The 19,179-nt window shown below is 43.2% G+C and overlaps 1 long non-coding RNA gene across 1 annotated transcript; it reads left to right on the top strand.

Moving 5' to 3' along the window:
- The first annotated feature begins 800 nt into the window (after positions 1 to 800).
- On the top strand, positions 801 to 5,602 carry LOC310714524. Its single transcript, XR_014529866.1, has 2 exons — positions 801 to 1,815; positions 5,425 to 5,602. It is a non-coding gene; the product is annotated as an uncharacterized lncRNA (long non-coding RNA).
- The last annotated feature ends 13,577 nt before the right edge of the window (positions 5,603 to 19,179 follow it).

Raw genomic sequence — 19,179 nt, 5'->3', positions numbered from 1 at the left:
ACCCCATGGGCTCTTGCACTGCTCAGCTGGCAGGCTGCCTCAGCGCCTTGTTGTCTCGCTTGCCCCCGAACTCGCACAGAGCCGCCCGCAGCAGTAGAGGCCGCCACCGCGCTCCAACTGATGGGCAGGCTCTTCCCTGGACTCAACTCTCGGGCCCCAGACTCTCGGGCTGGCACCACTGGGAGCCTGGCACCCTGGTGCCCCTTCAGCCTATGAGTAAGATGGCCCTGCTCTGCTGAAAAGCCTCCAAGCAAGGAGAGTCTACCACTTTCCGAGGGATTCCTTCCCACTGTCAAACAGCGTTTACTGTCAGAAAGTTCTTCCTGAAGCTGAGTCAGAATCTCCTTTCTTGTAACTTGAAGCCATGGCTTCAGGTCCTGAGGGCCTCTGGAGCAGGCGAAAAGAAGCTTGCTCCCTCCTCCCTGTGACGGCCCTTGAGATATTGACAGGGCTGCATGGTGTAGCTCTCATATCAATGTCCTGAGAGAGAAAGCAAAAAAAATCCTCTCCCCTTTCTCACCCCCCCCATGCAGAACTGCAAGGGGGTCAGTGCATCTGGCTGGTAAGAAGATGGCCAGAGTTTGGAGCCCAGCCAAGGCTGGCTGTGGGCAGGATCCTGGCATTGCTGAGGGTTGGACTAGATGACCCTTGGCATCCCTTCCAACTCTACCATGCTATGATTCTATCAAGCAGCTAAAGGAATAGGTGGGGGAGCAAGATGCAGAACAAGGGAAGGCACAACCACATACCCCAACAGCACCCTCTGGCCTGACTCACCGTGGCCTCATCCCAGCACACTTTGACACCCCGATTATTTTTTTCTGAATTCAGCTGCCTGGCAGCCCAGCAGCCTGGCCCCTGTTTGCCAGCTGATGTCACAAAGTGCTGCTTTGCAAGCAAGCCTTATGGTGGCCTGCAAGAGGGATGCCTGTCAGATGATGGTGAGAGACTTGCTGAGACAAATGTGCCCAACAGTTATGATGAAAAGGAACTCTGAAGGTAGGAGGAGCTGCAAGGCCCAGAGGAGATGAGGGGCATGGAAATAACAACAACAACAACAACAACAACAACAACAACTAGCGTCACCTGTCACTGGTGCATGTGGCTTGGTTCCCTTGCTTGACTTGTCCACAGATGTTGACAGCTTGGCAGGTCCTCAGCTGTGGTCCCCAGATTATATTTTCTGTTGTGAATATCTGGCTGGTTACAAGGTTGAACCATATGACCTTTCCATGCCTCTATTCTCTGAACTCTAAGGCTGTGTAAACATCACACCTTGAAATCACAGGGTCATTCCATTAAAATGTCAACCTACAGGCTCATCGTTCCTAAACATGTTGTAGATCATTTTAAAGAGAACTTCCCAAAGTTTCAGAATCATGTCACTGTGTGTGGTGGGTTTTAACAGGAAGGAGAGTACAGTGGTACCTTGGTTTTAGAACAGCTTAGTTTATGAGCAACTTGGAAATAGAACGCTGCAAACCTGGAAGTAGGTGTCCCTTTTTGTGAGCTTTGCCTTGTTCAGCTTCCTGTCGAATATATTCATTTGTAAATTGAGTCCCCCACTGCTAATCAGAGGCTGAGTCCCCAGCACCCAGGCAACACAGAGGTGATATTTGGAGCTTTTGTTTTTGCTATTTGTTTGCGTTTTTGTTTGTGTGGCTTTTTTGTTTTTGTGACTGTGACTTGTGACTTTGTTTTTGTGACTTGTTTTTGTGACTGTGTGGAACCCAGTTCAGCTGCTGATTGATGGTGTGACTGCAGAAATGGATTAAAAAAAACACACCATCCAAACAATGACTATCATCCGTGCACGTAAGAAAAAAATTGAATATGAACACATATTCAGCAAGCATGTCCAGTCTCTGACATCTGCAGACATGGCCGGGAGGAGCCTGAAAGCCTGTCTCTCAGGAGAGCCCAGACTAAGCTCAGTGCAACATGAACAGACTCAGGATACTGCAGCTTCCTATCTCCCCCCCAAAATGATACCACACATCCATTTCCATCACATATTCTTACTGCAGTCCCATCACAGATGGAACTACACCAGAAGGATAATAATAATAATAATAATAATAATAATAATAATAATAATAATAATAATTTATTTATACCCTGCCCATTTGGCTGGGATTCCCCAGCCACTCTGGGCGGCTCTCAACAAAATATTAAAATACCGTAATGCATCAAACATTAAAAGCTTCCCTAAACAGGGCTGCCATATTAAACTAAACACTCCTTCATAATTAGCAATTTCCTACCTGATAAGCATGCTTTGTGTGCAGAAAAATGCGTAGATAGTAACATCCAGATCCAGCCTAGCATGTACATATACGCCCTAGAGCAAGAGGGGGGTGTAATCAGATGAACAACAGATACCACTTTTAACTACCTTCAAACAGACACAAAGATTGCTATCATTCACCTACAACCACCCACAGGTACACTCAACTTTTAATTTAAAAGGCCAAAACTCTGTAGTTAGGACAACAGTGCCTGAAAGGGTACGCTGAGCTGTTCTTTTTGTGACTACGGAAAGTAATAGGAAACATTAGGCCCCATTCTCTTTATATCAAATCAGAAGGTGTTTCCTGGTACATAATGAGCATCATCAAAATAAATTAGCCACAGCTAATTATCAACAGCATGTATGTACACCAAATGAAACTGACCACCTGTGGTCATAGAATCATAGAGTTGGAAGAGACCACAAGGGCCATCGAGTCCAACCCCCTGCCAAGCAGGAAACACCATCAGAGCACTCCTGACATATGGTTGTCAAGCCTCTGCTTAAAGACCTCCAAAGTAGGAGACTCCACCACACTCCTTGGCAGCAAATTCCACTGTTGAACAGCTCTTACTGTCAGGAGGTTCTTCCTAATGTTTAGGTGGAATCTTCTTTCTTGTAGTTTGGATCCATTGCTCCGTGTCCGCTTCTCTGGAGCAGCAGAAAACAACCTTTCTCCCTCCTCTATGTGACATCCTTTTATATATTTGAACATGGCTATCATATCACCCCTTAACCTCCTCTTCTCCAGGCTAAACATGCCCAGCTCCCTTAGCCGTTCCTCATAAGGCATCGTTTCCAGGCCTTTGACCATTTTGGTTGCCCTCCTCTAGACACGTTCCAGTTTGTCAGTGTCCTCCTTGAACTGTGGTGCCCAGAACTGGACACAGTCCTCCAGGTGAGGTCTGACCAGAGTACAATACAGTGGCACTATTACTTCCCTTGATCTAGATGCTATACTCCTATTGATGCAGCCCAGAATTGCACTGGCTATTTTAGCTGCCGCGTCACACTGTTGGCTCATGTCAAGTTTGTGGTCAACCAAGACTCCTAGATCCTTTTCACATGTACTGCTCTCAAGCCAGGTATCACCCATCTTGTATTTGTGCCTCTCATTTTTTTTGCCCAAGTGCAATACTTTACATTTCTTCCTGTTAAAGTTCGTCTTGTTTGTTTTGGCCCAGTTCTCTAATCTGTCAAGGTCGTTTTGAATTGTGATCCTGTCCTCTGGGGTGTTAGCCACCCCTCCCAGTTTGGTGTCATCTGCAAATTTGATCAGGATGCCCTTGAGTCCATCATCCAAGTCGTTGATAAAGATGTTGAATAAGACTGGGCCGAAGACAGAACCCTGTGGCACCCCACTAGTCACTCTTCTCCAGGATGAAGAGGAACCATTGATGAGCACCCTTTGGGTTCGGTCAGTCAGCCAGTTACAAATCCACTGAGTGGTAGCATAGTCAAGACCGCATTTTACCAGCTTCTTTACAAGAATATCCTGGGGCACCTTGTCAAATGCGTTGCTGAAATCAAGGTAGGCTACATGCACTGCGTTCCCTTCATCTACCAGGCTTGTAATTCTGTCAAAAAACGAGATCAGGTTAGTCTGACATGACTTATTTTTCAGAAATCCATGCTGACTATTGGTGATCACAGCATTCCTTTCTAGGTGCTCACAGACTGTTTGCTTAATGATCTGCTCCAGAATCTTCCCTGGTATTGATGTCAGACTGACTGGGCGGTAATTATTTGGGTCCTCTCTTTTCCCCTTTTTGAAAATAGGAACAACATTTGCCCTCCTCCAGTCTGCCGGGACTTCGCCTGTTCTCCAGGAATTCTCAAAGATGACGGCCAGTGGTTCTGAGATCACCTCTGCCAGTTCTTTTAATACTCTTGGATGCAGCTCACCTGGCCCTGGAGACTTAAATACATCTAAACTAGCCAAGTATTCTTGTACTATCTCCTTAGTTATTCTGGGCTGTGTTTCCTTTGCTGAATCATTTGCTCCAAATTCTTCAGGTCGGGCATTGTTTTCTTTATCGGAGAAGACTGAGGCAAAGAAGGCATTGAGGAGTTCAGCCCTTTCTGTGTCCCCTGTTTGCATTTCACCATCTTCTCCTCCGAGTGACCCCACTGTTTCTTTGTTCTTCCTTTTGCTACGGACATACCCATAAAAGCCTTTTTTTGTTGCTTTTAACCTCTCTAGCAAGCCTGAGTTCATTCTGTGCTTTAGCTTTTCTGACTTTGTGTCTACATGTGCTGGCTATTTGTTTGAATTCCTCTTTGGTGGTTTCTGCCCTTTTCCATTTTTTGTACACATCCTTTTTTTAATCTTAACTCAGTTAAAAGTTCTTTAGATAGCCACCCTGGCTTCTTTAGGCACCTTCCATGTTTCCGTCTCATTGGTATTACCTGAAGTTGTGCTTTTACTATCTCCCTCTTAACAAACTCCCAGCCATCATGAACTCCCTTTCCTTTTAGTATTACTGTCCATGGGATCTCACCCAGCACTTCCCTAAGTTTTATGAAGTCGGCTTTCTTAAAGTCAAGAAATTGAGTCCTAGTATGCTTGGCTGCTCCTTTCCGCTGTATAGTAAACTTCAGAAGAGCATGATCACTCGCGCCTAATGATCCTTCCACTTCTACCCCACTAATCAGGTCATCAACATTGGTTAGGACCAGATCAAAAATGGCTGTTCCTCTTGTTGCTTCTCCCACTTTCTGGACAATGAAGTTGTCTGCAATGAAGTGCAAGTGACGTGGTTTGACAAGTGATGACAGCAATAGTGACCAATATGCTACCTGTCTATATGTGAGTTACTACCACCCTCTTGCATTTCTCCCATTTGTTTTGGTGGAGTTTCCATGAGAGATTTTTCCACTGGATTGTGGCATCTGCCAAAAGAGAAACAGAATTAAGCCCTTCTTAAATTTATCCTTTAGAGTGAAAAGATTTGCAATTATTAGTGTACATGAAAGCATGCAAAATGTCTCCATAATTTACTGGGTTTTCAGCTGCTCTGACACTGGGGCAGCATCTGGACATGCACTGCTCAGGTTTATAGATTGGTACTCATTTCAAGGCAAATGAATGGATAAATGTATTGTGACTGATTAACTGTTCTTTGTACTCTTAGGAGTGTATCATTATGAACGATTGTCCACACAACTCATTACTATGCCATTAAGCCTTGTGAATTATTGCTGCTAACAAAGCTCTTCCAAAATGATGGACTGCACTTCCATTGACTTTATGGAGCAGATATCTTATTTACATTATACATACCGGTATTTATTAAAATGAAAATTGCTGCTGTATTATAATCTGCACTACTTTGCTTTCAGGCTGACTTCTCTAATTATGCATTTTTGAAACCACTTTCAAAGCAGCAACAGTCTTCCCTTTGTATGAATCCGTTTGTAATGGATTTAATACTTATATTGGGTGACTTTTAACATATTTGAAAAGGCGGGGCCTCAAAACTGCAATTCTCCTCTGCTCAAAGGCACAAACCCTTTTTGAGTTTAGCCCAGTCTTTTACCTTTGAGCTGAGCCTCACTGAAAATAGGCTCACACCCCACCTCATCTGCTCCACAAACCTCGACATATCCAAGGGAAAAGTATTCCTTATATGGGAGCATGGGGGGGGGGGGAGTAGGCTGTGCATGGCGTAAAATTAGTCCAGAGGATCTCCAAGGGCCTCTCACTGGCAGCAAGTGGCTTGCTCCAGGTATTACTTCCTAACAACCATAGAATTTGACTGCAGGCCCCCTGATTTTTGGCAGCAGACAACATCATTTGCCCCTGGAAAAAGCCCCCCCCCGGCCTTTCCTCCCCTGCCCCCTTCCTCTTGCCCCCTCCTGCAGGTCCTGTTGCTTTTGTCTTGAGGAACAGGGGAACTGACAAGGTGGACAGAGGAGGAAATAGTGTGGGTCTGAGAAAGGTGGTGGGACTGCTAAAGTTTTCAAGCTAAGCACTTAGGCTGAGGAACACTGATGTCTTTGGGTGGTGTTGTTTTTAGGGTTTGACTTAACGGCCAATCAGTGCAGCCCAGGTGTCTGGGCAAGTAAACAGGTCCACCCACCCCTCCTGTAGGTTTCCATTCCAAGCACTGGGGAGACTTCAGGTTCAAATCCCCACACAGAGGTCAATTTTACTGGGTCATCTTGGCCACTATCTCCTAGCCTAACTTATCTCACAGGATTGTTGTGGGGATAAAATGGGTATGAGAAGAACCTTTGGAGAAAGGGTGAGACTAAAATGTAAAACAAAACAAAAAACAAAACACTTGATGTTGCGTAATTAACAAGCATTGCATGAACCGGTCTAATGTGCTTACCACTATCGCCCGCCCGCCGCTGCCCCAAGATGTACAGTACTTTCTATGATTTCTTGCATGTTTGCATTTGCTTGCTTCAGTTTAAACCAACAGCTGAGTAGAATAAGTGTGGTGCATCTTTAACAATTTAATGGCCTAAATACATTATGAATAGCAGCAAGCATGATGGGGAAACTGTTTAGGCTCAGAATGCAGTCCTTCTCGCTAATAAACAGCCCTGGTTGTTTTCTCTTTCTTTAGTTCTTTCAAATACAACTCTTCTTGTTCTCACATTTTACCCAGATGCAGTTTAAAATAAATGACATAAAACCAAGTTGGTTTTCATCACGTTGGGTTTTGTAATCAAAGACAATTTGCACATTATGAACCAATGAATTAAAAGCTATTAAAAACTCCACATTATCAAGAATTTCTTTAAAAGCACAAAACTGTTTCAAGAAAAATGGGAACATGAAGATTTCACTGAAAAGTTTATAATTATATAGGTGCCAACGTGAAGCCAAGGCCAGCTGGCCTAGAACACAGTTGTGCTTGAAGTAAAAAATGAAATGAAAATGGGGTCTTCCCCTCCCATATTTTAACACAGGACACAATAAGACATTGTCCTGCCTAAGCCCTAAATAATATTTTAATAGATTATTTTTTCAGGATCAAATCTACACAAATCCAAAATCTGATGCCTGAGGCAGCTCCTTTGCCTTGTAAGATTGTGGATGTGCAGAACTTTTGAGCGTTAAGTGTGGACATAAACCAAATAGTTGAACAACCCAGATCTCTCAGGGGAGAATGTTGATGGGGAGAAGAGAGCGCAGATTTGCAGAGCCTCATAAAGCCAAGGTGGCTATTTTTACAACCAGAAAAATTAGGCTTGTCACAGGGATTGCAGACTCATGTGTACAATTTTCATTCATTCATCAAATATAATCAGTTATGGGTACTTGAGTTGGGAAGAGAACAAGGCCTATTCTTTTGAAGCACCATTTTAATGCACTCACCAACCAACCCTCTGCTTACCTGCAAAGGCTCCTCTTTTTTAGCAACAAATTAATCTGAAAGCAGATCACATTGAGCAAGTGGAAAGCATACTGTTCTGTGTCCTGTACTCAAGTAACTAGACTGCTGTCAGCTAACTCTTACAGGCAACATTTACAGTATAGAATTTCCTACTTTGAGGTAATTTGGGGCCAAACTAGTCATAAAAGTAAGCTGGGTCTTTGAATCTTACATGCAGGTTTTTTGTGTTGTTGTTTTTTTTACAAAAAAACACAATTAGTATCAGCTAACACATTGATTCAACACAGTCTTAGAATGTCTGAAAAAAGGACTCCCTTGGGGCAGAAAAAAACATGGTTTGAAGAGACAGTGGAAAATATGAAAACTCTGCCTGTGGTCATTCATCTGTATCAGCTCATTCACACACACAAAAACATTGCTTATTGACATTAATGACAATCAGTGAGCAATATGCACACACATGTGAGGTGCCCTAGCCCTAAGGTATCTCCCTCTTCTCGTGGAACTACCGAACTTGGAAAGGACTTTGGAGGTCATTTAGGTAATTAAAATCTTTCTATGTTTTTAAGTATGGTTGTGATTTTTTCCTAAATTTATTGTTTTATCCAATTGTTTTGTGTTTTTTTTACAATCAAGCGATATCAATCTTAGAGGAAGAGGGGAATGTAGGTCAAAGTCCCTGCCTAATGTAGGATTAGAGATAAAACAGAGATTACGGAAAAGTACAATAGCTCTGCAATATCACCAAATGATGATATTTGGCCAAAATGAGTATGTTCTTCTACTTGTTCTCTAGGTGTTGTCCAAACAGACTCCCTGTAAACCAGGGAGATTCCTGAGCTCTGGTAAGTGAAGGAAAATGCATACAAGCCAGAAGGTCACCATGGCTTTGACAGAACAGCTAGTGACATTAGCAGAAGCATTCTCTGGGTCAGGTTAACCAGAAATGTCATAAAGATCCATCACCCTTCAGGTTACTTGTGAATAGCTAAGAAGCTCATGGTCATTGGTGAATTTCTGATTTTCAGAATGTAAACTGTATTTTCTGTACAGCAGCACAACTCCATCTTGACACTTAGATTTCTGGTCAGTGTTAGCAAGGGAAGACAACCCACCTCAAAGAAAATATTTAAGGGAACTAGGTAATACGGTAAAGGACCCCTGGATGGTTAAGTCCACTCAAAGACGACTACAGGGTGCGACGCTCATCTCGCTTTTAAGGTCAAGGGAGCCGGCATTTGTCCACAGACAGCTTTCTGGGGTCATGTGGCCAGCAGGACTAAGCTGCTACTGGTGCACAGAGGGCCATGAGGAGTGCCAGAGTGCATGGAAACGCCGTTTACCTTCCCGCTGCAGCAAGTATTTATCTACTTGCGCTGATATGCTTTTGAACTGCTAGGTTGGCAGAAGCTGGGACAGAGCAACAGGAACTCACTCCTTTGTGCGGATTTGAACTGCCAACCTTCTGATCAGCAAGCCCAAGAGCAGGTTTACCTCACCTGTTCCAGTTCACTCCAGCAGACATCCCTCCATTGGCTGGATCGCGCACTGATTTCTGGCGCCTGCGTCTGCGCAGACGTGATTTCCAGTGCTGCGGAAGCAAGTCCCTGCGCTGCGCTGCACCGGTTTAGCGCAGTGTGCGGGGACTTGCCGAGCGGGTGGCTCGGTTGGGGGGCGGCTCGTGGGCTGGTTAAACGACCTCCGTGGGCCGCTTGTGGCCCAGGGGCCTTAGGTTGCCAACCCCTACCCAAGAGGCTCAGTGGTTTAGACCAGGGGTCAGCAACCTTTTTCAGCAGGGGGCCGGTCCACCATCCCTCAGACCATGTGGGGGGCCAGACTATATTGGGGGGGGGATGAATGAATTCCTATGCCCCACAAATAACCTAGAGATGCATCTTAAATAAAAGGACACATTCTACTCATGTAAAAACACGCTGATTCCCAGAACATCTGTGGGCCAGATTGAGAAGGCGGTTGGACCGCATCTGGCCCCCGGGCCTAAGGTTGCCTACCCCTGGTTTAGACCATAGCGCCACCTGCGGCCCATCTAAGGGAACTATGAAGCTGTCACTGAAGTAGCTTGGCTATTCAGTTCTGCAGTTCTCTAAAGATCTGGGGGAATCCAGTTCTAGCTAAATATGCAGGTACAGATACCCAAAGAAATCAGGTCAGCTTCAGGCCATTTCACATAATAAATTTTGCAGCAGAAACATCACTCTCTGTGTTGGGACGGGGACCATTTGTTTTGTGATGTTTGGATGCTATCATGAGCCTCTCTTCAGTTTTGATGGTGAAGGAGCTTCATAGCCTGGCTGACCACAGGAGAGGCACTGAAATGCAGTGAAAGAGCTTTGAAGTTGGTTGCAGCAGCAGTGCAAACCTCTCTCTCTCTTCCATTAATATATACAGTATAGAACAACCTATGCATAAGGCTATGACACCAGGTGCCTTTCTAAAGTAGATTTTACTTCAGAATTCCACAAATAGTTTTTCTTTCACACACAGCTGCCAAGGTTTCTCAGATTTTAGGCAAGTGATGAAAACTCAACTGATAAAAATTATATGCCCACTTCGGCATATAATAGTTACCTATATTTGTTTTAAACTGTTTTCTGTTTTGATATGTATTTTAATGATAATCATTTCATGTATATTTGTTTTGTAATGGTTGTGTAGGTTTTAGTTGTGCTTTATCTACAGTTGTATTATGTACACCACTTAGAGACCACTCTTTGCTTAAGCAGTTTATAAATCTGTCAAAATAAATAAAATAAGTGCACAAGGCAAAAAATACAAATAATTCTCACCACGGTGGCAAATATAATAATAAATGAAAGGGTATGCCCTGCAAAATTGTACATGTGAAAACAAGAACATTTGATTATCACTTTAAGTACCACTCTCTGAATGCCACATTAGGTTGTGGCCCACAATTGTGTCAATGTTCTCAAGTAAGAGGTGCACTATTACATTTAATAAAGAAACCAGAGTTCTTGGGGATGAATCTGAATTTGAAATCTTATTGGTATTAGAAAACAAAAAGAGTTTAATTGGCAAAAATTATTCTACAATCACAAATCTGGATAATAAAATTGAAAGGTTTATGATGAAATGAGATACGGAGTTACAACAGGATGTGAATAAAGTAGAGTGGAAATAGATTTGGCCTGAAATTGCACCACAAATTATGTCAATAGATTCAAAGGATTTTTTTAAAAAATGATCGGATATCAGTAGTATCTGACCCCATTCACTAAGATACATGTAACGTGCAACTTACATACATTAACTTGCATGCATTTAGCTTTATGCACATGGCAAAAAAAATTTAAAACAATTTAAAAGCAGGTGGAATTTGGCATCGAGGAAGATTTTGGCTATCCCACCCACCATTGAACCCTGTGTGTTTTGACTATACACGATTTTGGCTTTATGCTCTAGTCCCGGAATGTATCCGCCACATAAGTTGAGAGTTGCCTATATTCAGTAACTCAGGGTAGGAGATGCAGTAGGTACGCTGTAGATTTTTTACATATAATTTGGAATTGCTCAGCTATTCAAATCTATTGAGCCACAATTTGAAATATTATCTCTGAAATGACCTGATATTCACTTTCCAATGACTCCAAAATATTATTTGTGGGGGTTTTTGAGAGGGGAGGTAGGAGGGTAGACTCAATGCCTGAATCCCCTTCCAATTCTTGGACTAGCCAAGCTAGCTTCCTGGTGAAGTGGCAGGTCATTAAAGGGAACAAAGGAAGTGGATCTGTGCAGGAGGGCAAATATGTGTGCGGCCCCTTCCTCAACTCGTGGGTGGTTAGAAGGACAACGGCAGAGCTGAGAACAGAGGGGTGAGTGATGCGAGCGACAGGCCAGAAGCTGAAAAAACAGCAGACTGCGAAGCCAGAGAGAGAGAGAGAGAGAGAGAGAGAGAGAGAGAGAGAGAGGGAGGGAGGGAGAGAGAGAGAGAGAGAGAGGCCTGGTTTCTATTTGAATCCAAGGCTGTGACTATGGGAGAAGCAAGACCCACATGGGGGGGCTAATGCTGTGAACCCCTGCATCGTACGCTCAGGTTGCATATATGTGTAAATAAGCCATATATCATAAAAGCAGCACTGTCCCTTGTTCCAAAGGAAGCACAAACCCTGAGAAAGCCCTTGAAGCCCCTGGAATCTTGCATCGCTCGGGGGGGGGGGGGTGGCCTGCAACAAGATTGGGAGGAACACATTGAGCATTGAGCAGTTCAGGAGCTCTAAAAGTTCTCATTCCTGCAGCAGAACTAACCCTGAAGTTTGAAAGCATTAAAAAAGTAACATGAAAATAACACAAACTGTCTACATGCTTGGAGAAATGTTTTTATTCTCCTATCCTAAAACATGCCCTCCTAGCTACAACCTTCCAATGGCCCAGTACTAGCAAGATTAATGCCTGGGCCAGTGACAACTTTTGCTTCTGTATTTTAGCAGTGACTGCAACTAAACCTTGCTGTTAACGCCTCCATTCCCAGAAGACTCTGCAGCCTTTGTGAATATGCTGCAGTGACTGACCCCCATGGATTTGCTTTTGGTGTTAAGTTCCCCAAGAGTTAAAGTGTTATGGAGAAAATAAATGAACTTCAGCTAATTTGTTTTTCCATTGCCAGTAGGCATTACTGGAAAAGTCTATGGAGGAGATTAAAGTGATACGGTTTGGAAGGAGAGTGTAAATGTAACAAGCCGCATTCCTCCAACTCAAGAGATTAAGGTTGGGTTACAACACACATTTACTTAGGAGTAAGTCACCACTGCATTCCATACGACTGGCCTCCAAATAAACATACATGGGACTCAGTTTCCCCAAAAAGCAAACTGCACAGAGCAGTGTCCAACTAAACGTAAGCATTTTAAGTCCCATTGATTTCAATGGGCAAGATTTAAGCATATGTTTAACTCCTGTAATGAAAGAAACTTAATTTTAAACTTAATGAACTTCCATGTGTTAAACTTGTTAAAATGTTTTTGCATTTTTGAATATGAAGATTGCATGTTTCCTCTACAAATAAAAATACTCGATTCCTCCCTCTGGACCTAATATCACAATTATTTGCTCTCAGAATTAAGCTATTGAGTAATATGAATCTTCTATTATATCATGGTTGATTTTAGGGTGGTTTTGTTAGTTGCATCAAAATGCACATTTTGAACAGAAGACATACATTTTAAGAGGGGACACTATATGTTTATTATAAACGTGTGAAAATTATGGAGAAGGGAAACAGTGAAAAGTAAGGTGGAGTAGATGTGTTAAATTGTGCCAAATCAGATTTTACCTGTTGCATTTTGGGTTCATTTTGTAAGTTGCTTTTGTGAAGAATTTCCTTGAAGAATGGAATATCAATCAATTCCTCTTACATATTGGAAGCATATTATTTTACCACATGGACCACACATTTGCTCACACATCTGCACCCCATGTGTAGGAAAATCCTCCTTACTCACTCCTCCCTGAATTGTGTCCCTCTGCCTGCTTTTGACTAGGCAGCTTGCCTCTGACTCTCACCTGGGACTAATTTATATTATAAATTTATATTATAAATGTGTTATTCAAATGTGACACCAGGGGGTGCTGTACAGCATTTTTTTTTTTTTAGCTCAGTGTAGATCCAGCCCCAGTTGACAGCTTCTTTACTCTTTATCGCTTAGGATGCTGACCCTTGGAGAGCCAAATGGCAGAGAAGCTAAGGACAAGCACTAGAGGGAGGCTGCAGGGGCCAACATTTGCATTTCCAAACTGCCTCATCAAGCATCTGACAAAAAGGGTGGAGTGAGACGGCTCTTTTGCTGAGCTGCTGCGTCTGGCCCCTACACGCTGCCGCTGCACCAAGCCTCCACCTGGTTTAACTAGTCAAAGTCTTGTTGCACAGAGTTACAAACATCTGTAAAACTGCCTGATATACTATTCTCTGCCTGATATACTATTTTTCTTCCTCTTGGTTTTCATTTTTTTATTTCAGAGATGGGCACAGAGGCATTAGCAATCATACCACAGTCCCATATGCTCATATGCAACTCTCTTAGGTACATGCATGCACACACACACACACACACAGATGCACACATAGTACTTTTACAGTTTAAAGCAGCCTGGCAAGTAAGGCCACAAACATTTTGACTAGCCTACCTGCTCATGAATGCCTGCCTCACTCCCCTGTGGCCCATCAGGAAGGGCCTGGAATGGGGGGAGGGGAGGAGGTCTTGGCCAGCTTCTTCGGCTGGTTTCCTCTTGTTCACTATAGGTGCCAGGCAAGTGTGTGTTTAAAATATATATATATTATTTTCAAAATTTTATAGTCACAATAATTCATAAATTCAATACTTTTCCAAAAGATGCAATATAGATTCCAGTCTCTCCCCCCCCCATAATTTATTGCATTGCGCTTCATCTCCAAACTCATTGTTTTCCCATTATTTATACTGATTTCTGATTATATAGTCACATAGATACTCCTGATAGGTCAGAGCAACCCAGTCAGGTTGACAAAGAAACACTCTATACGAAAAACAAGCAGGAATGGCTAGCGTAGGGAACCTTTTGAAAAGAAAGTGCATCACCTCATACGTGAGTCCCATGAAAAGCCACATTACCCAATTACAAGAAATACACAACCCATCCAAGGGCTGCAAAATCCTAAACAAACATTCCTACGGCCAACAAGGGGCGGACCTTTGTTCACCCTAACCCTAACCTTAACCCTAACCCTAACGCTAACCCAACCCTTTCCCAAAACTAACCCTAACCCTATCCCTACCCCTAACCCAACCCTTACCCAACCCTAATCATAATCCTAACCCAACCCCAACCCTAATTCAACCTAAACCTGAACCCTAATGCTAACCCAACCCAAACCCTAATCCAAACCTATCCCAAACACTAATGCTAACGCTAACCCTAAAACCAACCATAATCCAAACTCTAATTCATCCTTAACTCAAACCCTAACCCCATCCCTAACCCTAAACCAACCCTTACCCAACCCCAACCCTAACCTTAACACTAAACCAACCTTAACCCTAATCCAAACCCATCCTTAACCAACCCTAACTCAACCCTAATCCTAACCCCATCCCTAACCCTAACCCTAAATCAACCTAACCCCAACCCTAAATCAACCCCAACCCTAACCCTAAACCAAACCTTACCCAACCCTAATCCTCATCCATCCCCAACTCTAATCCCATCCCCAACCCTAACCCTAAATCAACCCCTAACCCTAGCCCAACTCTAATCCCATCCCTATCCCTAATTCAACTTTATCTCTAACCCTAATTCAGCCTTAACCCTAACCCTAACCCAACACTAATATTAACGCTAATCCTAACCATAATTCAACGTTTACCCATCCCTAACCCAAATCTAATATCAACACTAACCCTATCTAAATATAGTCCATTTTTAATACTGGCTCTCAGTGGCTGTCGAATATTGAGGTTCTTTTTCAGCCCAACCTGCCTATGCCAAGGACTAAACCTGGGACCTTCTGCCACTGAGCTATGGTCCATCTCCAGTGTGCATGCTGTTAGAAGAATCTTCGCATCTTCCTCTTGTACTTCTTTTCCAGTATATTTTACTTTAGCTGGCCTTAGAATCCGCTAGCACTCACCTGTTTTTCTCAGATTCCTGATAACCAAGGCAACCAATATTTTTTCTGAATTAAAATTCAATGCACAGTTGACTGGTACACTCCTGCCCCCAAAGTTTTAGAGTATGTAAGAGCAAGAATTACACTTCAGAACAGTTGACTTCTGTGCTTGTGTGCATCATTGTTCTGGACACAGTGGTCAAGTAGCAGAGGGGTGGGTCTGGATCAATGAGTCATGAAACTGAAGTCATGGAGAAGCAATAACCTCTTGGTGGGTAATGCTGTGAGTCCCTCCAGCTCAAGTCATCTATATATGTAAATAAACCATTTATCATATCGAAACCAGTCTCTGCTGGGCCTCATTTCCCAAAGGAAACATGAACCCTGGATAAGCGCCTGGAACCTCTGGAATCTCACACGGTTCATAGATTGGGGTGTTGTGTAACAATACGCAACAGGCACCCTCCTTTAAAGGAGGGTTGTAATTCTACAACTTTTCAGTATCAGAACTGATTGAATGATGCACCCACAACCAAAGTTGCAAGACACCCATCTTCCAGCAAAAACCAATTGAAAGGCACCAAGGGTAAGCCTAGCGGCTCACCTAGAGATGCATTGGGCAGCTTCCTCCGTAGATACATACTTTGGTCTCAGGGCACTATTTCCTCCAGTTAATTTATGTGGTGCATTATCGTGTCCAGACCCACACTTGGGGAATGTCTAACCTCGTGTGAGAGAGCTATAGGAATCAGGAAGGTAGGGTTTTGAGGAATTAATTCAATTTTTAATAGCACCAATAAGAAACCACCCACGCTGAAGCTGTTGGGGCAAATGAGTTCCATGGCAACATCAGGCTTATTTCCCTTCATTCACCATTTCCCTTTGTGACTGCAGTCGCATGCATCCTGCCCGCCAAACTGTTCATCTGCCTGCCTCCTTTTACTAAGCCTTCTGGTTTTGATGTACCATATGCTCAAGTTCTGTACTAAGAGAAACAAACCCATCAAGCGTTTTCCTGAAAATCTCTAATACTGTGTGAAACCAGGAACACTTCAACCACTGGTGTTTGCCTTTTCTATGAAATATTAGTAGCTTTGAATTGCACAAAAAGCCAAGACACCATCTGGTGCCTTTGAAAATGTGACATAGTAGGAAAATAATACAGACAGCGTAAAAAATGTTATTTTACACTGGGTTCGAATTTTTTGGTCCCCCAAGAGTTAGGGGCCATGGTTACATCAGGACTAGAGTCAAGATCAATTCCCCATTTGGTCACCTCAAGCTAGTCGCTATCTCCCAGTCTAACTTCCTCACAGGGTTGTTCTGATGATAGAATTGAGGGGGAAGAACCACCTGGTATGTTTTTCTTATATTTTCCTTCTTCCCACCCCCTTCTCTCTCTTTATTTTTTTGTTACAAAATTGTACAAACATAACATAAAACATAAAATCATAAAACATTACATGACTGGCAAAATATAGGGCACGGGGTAAAATACTAAACATTATTTTACAAGACATAATAATGAGATGATTACAGGACAGCAGTTCAATAGATTATTCAGTTAATCAACTTGGAAAACAGAACAGGAGTGAGCTATTTATTGCAATGTTGTATTTATTGTAATATTGCATTATATGTTGTAGGTACTTCTCATCCATGTGTTTTCATTTGAATATTTAATAAAAATAATAGCATATAGTGTAATTTTTTCCTCTCCCCCCTTGCCACCATCAATTTTTGTGAAAACTGTTGGTCAGGCTATATTATACAAATGGTCAATATTCATTAATTGCAAGGTTTTAGAATTTCTGGCTATTATCGTTCTAGCAGCTGTTAATTAATGTGTTAATTCCCTACTTCTTAATTGGTCTATATCTGAAATATATAAATTAAGTAAGACTAATGCTGGGGTTATTGGGATTGCCTGAGCTGTAATACGAAACATCTCTTTAAAGACTTCCTTCCAAACTGTTTGACTTTAGCAAAACGGTGTTCCAGTTTTTCCACTTTTTCAGAAAAGTGTTTGGAGCTTAGAAACAACATGTGAACCCCACAAACCACCTTGACGCAATAAAAAAAAAACAATGGGAGGATAACATGTGCTGCAAAATTAACCCCACCCAATGGACTAGAATGTGGTCTAAACCTCCCTTTAAATCCATCTCTGCCAAAAGAAAAGCACTCACTCTGAAACCCACTTACACATGGTACCCACAGAAACTAGAGCTGATACGCCCAGGACCTCACCACAGGCACATACCTCCACATTTGGTGGGAATAGCCCAAAGTCCAACCCTTCTGGATAACAGTCATACCAGAAATATTCAAAATAACTAAACAAGTACAGTGGTACCTCTGGTTAAGAACTTAATTCGTTTTAGAGGTCTGTTCTTAACCTGAAACTGTTCTTAACCTGAAGCACCACTTTAGCTAATGGGGCCTCCTGCTGCTGCTGCACCACCAGAGCACAATTTCTGTCCTCATCCTGAAGCAAAGTTCTTAACCCAAGGTACTATTTCTGGGTTAGCGGAGTCTGTAACCTGAAGCGTCTGTAACCTGAAGTGTATGTAACCCAAGGTACCACTGTATTAGAATTCAGCCTAGAACTGGCCCTACTGAACATCTTCCAAGATAATAATGCCCTCTCACACTATATAAAGAGCTTATAACCCACCTACTCTCAGCAGCTAGAAGCATCATAGCCAGACATTGGAGACCTGTCAGAAGTAAACATGGACCACTGTATCAAATTGTATGGGAAACAGCCTTACTAGAGAAGCTAACCAATAGACTGAAACATTGGGGAAATTGAAGATAACGCCTTCACTCTGGTGTGGCTTCCTTTTATCACATACACAGCCCAACAAGAATCCATCGACAGCATAGAAATCAATATGGCTAACCTGATCCAACACCCCCCCCCAAAAAAAAACCAAATCTCACCAAATACAACCAACGATGCCCTAGGCCACCTCCACCCTCTCTCACTACCAAGGAAATATAACGAGTGAATAGAAAGAGAACCCACACAAGTGACAATGACCACCTTCTCCCACCTCTTTTCTTCCCAACCTTATACTGTATCTAATGCTAATGTCTCACAGCAAATGTAACTGATCTGTAGAAAACACAACCTGAAAAATGAGACAATGCACGTACTTTTGTAAACTAAGAAAATCATATATATATGAACAGGTGAACAACAGGGAACCTCTCTTTCCTCACTTGCCTTTAAGTCCAGAAGCTCTCAGGCAGTGGCAGGACTTTGGGCTCTCAAAGTGCAGTGGTGACCTTTGCCGACACTAAAATTTGGTGCCCCCCCCCCGCAGCATTCCACAGCATTGTTGTGGCGCCCCCTGCAGCACGGTGCCCAGTGCCACTGCACTGGTTGTGCCACCCTAAAACCACCTCTGTCCCAGGTTCAGTCCCTGCAATCTCTCACTGCTATACGAGAGGATTGGAAAGGTCTCTGCACATGACTTTGGAAAGCTGTTGCTCGTCAGTGCAGACAGGGATCTGTACATGCTAGTGTCATAGGTTCCTATGACATTTTTGCCAGTGTCCTGTGATTCTAACCCATACTGATGCTGGAACCATTGAAAAGAACTAAGATTGGAGGCAGACGTCAAGGCAATGATATACCGTATTTTTCGCCCTATAGAACACATTTTCCCCCTCCAAAAATGAAGGGGAAATCTGGGTGCATCTATGGGGCGAATGCAGGCTTTTGCTGAAGCTTGGAGAGCGAGAGGGGTTGGTGCGCACCAACCCCTCTCGCTCTCCAGGCTTCAGGAAGACATCCACAGCCTAGGCAGCCCTGTGGGAGTTCCCCACAAGGCTCCCCACGCTGTGGATAGCAGCCTGCTGCCCAGCGCGAGGGGCGCCCTGAAGCAGAGCGTCCCCCGTGCCAGGCAGAC

Source organism: Podarcis liolepis, assembly GCF_965112155.1.
Source record: "Podarcis liolepis genome assembly, chromosome: 8".
In the NCBI taxonomy this organism is placed as follows: Eukaryota; Metazoa; Chordata; class Lepidosauria; order Squamata; family Lacertidae; genus Podarcis; species Podarcis liolepis.
This window is presented reverse-complemented; position numbering and strand designations above follow the sequence as displayed.